At 37.6% G+C, this 4,055-nt stretch overlaps 1 non-coding gene across 1 annotated transcript; it reads right to left on the bottom strand.

Annotated features, from left to right (window-relative positions):
- Positions 1–3,589: 3,589 nt before the first annotated feature.
- Positions 3,590–3,754, bottom strand: LOC116531960. The gene has a single exon (XR_004260657.1). It is a non-coding gene; the product is annotated as a U1 spliceosomal RNA (small nuclear RNA).
- Positions 3,755–4,055: the final 301 nt, after the last annotated feature.

Raw genomic sequence — 4,055 nt, 5'->3', positions numbered from 1 at the left:
AAACCTACAATTCAAGTTGAGTAGAATCAGTATCTTTGCTATATTTAGTCTTCCAATGTATGAACATAGTATTTTTTTTTCCATTTAGTAGATCTTTTATTTCTTTCAATAGAATTTTGTAATTTTGAGCATACAGATACTATACATGTTTTGTTAGATTTATACCTAAGTGTTTCATTTTCTTGGAGCATTTATGTTCATGTTTTTCATTTTCATTTCCATATGCATTATTATTGTGTAGAAATATGATTGATTTTGTATCTTGATCTTATATTCTGCAACCTGTAGATCCCTATACTATACAACCTTTTGGTTTATTTATTTATTTATTTTTAGACATGGTCTGGCTCTGTCACCCAGGCTGGAATACAGTGGCACAATCGCAGCTCACTGCAACCTCTGCCTCCCAGGCTCAAGCCATCTTCCCACCTCAGCCTTCCAAGTAGCTGGTACTACAGGTGTGTGCCACCATGCCTGGCTAATTTTTTGTATTTTTTGGAAGCGGCGGTTTTGCCATGTTGAAGGGTTTGTCTTGAATTCCTGGACTAAAGCAATCCACCTGCCTCAGCCTCCCAAAGTGCTAGGATGACAAGCTTGAACCACCTCACCCAGCCAAATCTCTAGTCTTATTTGTTCTAGGAGGGGTTTCTTTTTCCTTTTTGTTTTGCTGTTTTCTTAGGAGTTTTCTACATAGACAATTCTGCCATATTTCAATAAAGATAGTTTTCCTATTCTCTGGGATTCCTAGTATTATGTTGAATGAGAGTGGACAGGGCAGACATCCTTGCCTTGTTGCTGATTTTGGGGGGAAAGCCTTCAATCTTTCACCATTAAGCATAGTGTTTGCTGTATATTTTTTTTTGTTGTTCTTTTCCAAGTTGAGGTACTTCCCCTTCATTCTTAGCTTACTGAGAGTTTTTACCATACATGGATACTGCAGATTGTCAAATACATTTTCTGCCTTTATTGATACAATTATATAATTTCCCCTCTTTAGCCTCTTAGTATGGTAGATTACATTAATTGATGTTCAGATGATAAAGCAACATTACATTCCTGGAGTAAATCCTACTTGATTGGATTTTCTAATATTTTGTTGAGGACTTCTGAATATCTATTCAAGAGAAACTACATTGGTTTGTAGTTTCTTTCCTTGTAATGCCTTTTTCTGGTTTTGGTATTAGGGTGATGCTGCCTCAGAGAGTGAGTTAGAAAGTGTTACCTGTGCTTCTATTTCCTGGAAATGATTGTGAAGAATTAGTATGATTTCTTTAGTAAAAGTTAGAATTTCCTAGTAAAACCATTTAGGCCTGGGGCTTTCTTTTTTGAAACTTTATTAATTATTGATTCAATTTCTTTAATAAATATGGGTCTATTCAAATTATGCATTTCTTCTTGTGTGAGTTTTGGTAGTTTGTATCTTTCAAGGAATTAGTCCATTCCCTCTATGTTATCAAATTTTTAGGGATAGAGTTGTTTGTGGCATTACCTTGTTGTTTGTTTAATGAATGTCATTTTATTATTAATTTTGTATTTCTTGTTCCTCTGTGTTTCTTTTCTTAACTTTCAATAGGTTAATTATGCATTTTTTAGGAATCTATCTTGATTTAAGTTTTTGGAGGCACATTACTTTGTATAATTTTTTAGTTGATCCTAGGTATTACAATATACATACATAATTATCATCGTTTACTTGTTTTGGTACATTACCACTTTGAATGATGTATAGAAAACTTACTTCCATTTAGATTTCTTTATCATCCCCACTTTCAGAATATAAGTTTTCACTACATTTTCTTTATAAAATTTGAATTATTACTTTTAATCCTACATTTAATGCATTTTCTATATATAAGTAGGATATGAGATGGTGTTATAATTTTTGCTTCAATTATCAAATATGACTTAATAAATCCAGAAAAAGTAGGATAATCTATTATATTTATGCTTATTTTTACCCATTCTGATGTTTTTTCCTTTCTGAAATTCCATGCCTTGTATTTCCTTTACGTTTAAAAAACTTCATTTAGCTAGTCTTTAAGGGCAGGTTTACTAGTGACAATTTCTCTTAGTTTTCCTTTGTCTGGTAGTATATTTTCCTTTCATTGCTGAGACATATGTTTGCTGTATATAGAATTTGCAGTTAAAACTTCTTCTAGTATTTGAAAAATGCTGCATCGCTTTTCCTTTGGTCTTGTTTTCTGATGAGAGGTCTACTGTCATTTGAGGTGTGTGTGTGTGTGTGTGTGTGTGTGTGTGTGTCTTTAATTTTTTAATTTTGTATGTTTGTGAGTACATAGTCTGTGTATTTATGGGGTACATGAGATGTTTTCCCACTTGGCCTCACTGATATCACCTGGTGAATGTAGATTGCTAAATCACACTGCCTCGTTGTAGATGGCTAGGGTCAAAGATCAGCTCCCTGCTTTTCCCTGCTGACACTTTCCATTGCAAGTGGCAGACTGACTCACACCACCTCATTCCCTCCAGGTGAGGGTATAAGATCACTTCTCTGTTGTGCCCTGCTGTTCCCCAATACTGAGGGAAGTAGACTGACTCAGGATGCTTTGTTGATGCAGCACTGGGGACAGAATAACACCTCCCACTGGGCCCTCCTAACGCCAGTGAAGGGAGAGGGGAAGTGGAATTTCAACTAGCTCTGCATAACATGGCCTCATTTAGTCTCATTAATGCCAGGTTGGTGTTGCAGCTCAGCTCCCCACTGGTTTCTTCTGACACCAGGGGAAGTGGAAAGTGAAGTGCTAGCCCTGCTTAATACTGTCTCATTATTGCTGCCATTTGTGGGCCTTCCTGGCACCAGAGATAGGGGAGAGAAGAGTGTTAATAGTCCCAACTTGCACCAACTCATTCAGTTTCCTTGATGTTGGGAGTAGGTGAAGGTTCAGCTCTCTAATGGACCCTGATAACAGTACCCTGACAGGAGAATCAGAGCATAGCCTGCTTCCCCTGTATAGGATATGGAGAACCAGATTCTTGCTTAGCTCCCCAATATCACCAGTCAGGTGAACCAGAGATCTGCCCACTTTCCTAAAGCAGGAGATGGAAGATTAGCTCCCCATTCTGCTGTACTGATATCACTCCACAAGGGAATCAGAATCCTCCATCCTTACCATCATGGAGCTTAGAGACTAGTGGGAGAGATAAACAATCAAGAAGTAAATTCAAACAAGTATGTGAATGCAACTGTGATATAGGCTATGAAGGAAAAGCACAGCCTTATGAAGAAGAATAAGCCTTTTTAAGGAAGTGACATGTCAGATACTGAAGGATGAAAGGGAGCCGGTAATGTGAAGGTGGAAAAGGGAGTATTCCAAGCAGTGAAAATAGCAAGTGAGATGGCATTGTGGCAAGAAAGGACCTGGGTATTCATGGAAGTAAATGCAAGTCCAGAATGGAGAAACTGAGGTGGAAAAGTAGTGACAGAGTGAGGCTAGACTGTTAGCAGGTTCCTGACCATCCAGGATTATGAGGGCTATGGTAAATACTGGAGATTTTTTTCCCTTAAGTGTGGAGACTAGGAATGAAAGATTTTCAAGAGGTGCAGGAGTATGCTTTTTTTTTTTTTAACCAGGGGAAAGCGTGAAGGCAGTCCCCCCCGCACCACAAATTATGCAGTCGAGTTTCCCACATTTGGGGAAATCGCAGGGGTCAGCACATCTAGAGTGTAATGGATAAGCCTTGCCCTGGGAAAACCACCTTTGTGATTATGATACCTCCCCTGCCAGTTAAGTAGGAGTATGCTTTTATTTAACCCTTAACAAAAGATCACCCTGGATACTGTGAAAAGAGTAGATTAGAAGAGTGGAATAGGGATACCAATTCAGATGCTGCAGTGGAAATCAAGATACAAAATGATGGAAGCTTGTAAACAGGTGTTGGTGGAAATGGAGAGACATAGATTTGAAATTAAAAAAAATTCATTGTCATCGAGGTGTGTGTTTTTAGAAATTTGAGTATCTAATCGCATTAGCATTATATAAACTCATAATATCATAGTCCCTATGGAGACAAAGTATGTTTCCTTCTGTTATATA

Source organism: Sapajus apella, unplaced genomic scaffold, assembly GCF_009761245.1.
Source record: "Sapajus apella isolate SASKATOON/1434 unplaced genomic scaffold, GSC_monkey_1.0 scaffold73, whole genome shotgun sequence".
NCBI classification, from domain to species: domain Eukaryota; kingdom Metazoa; phylum Chordata; class Mammalia; order Primates; family Cebidae; genus Sapajus; species Sapajus apella.
Note: the sequence above shows the minus strand (reverse complement) of the source record. Positions and strands in the feature narration are given on the sequence as shown.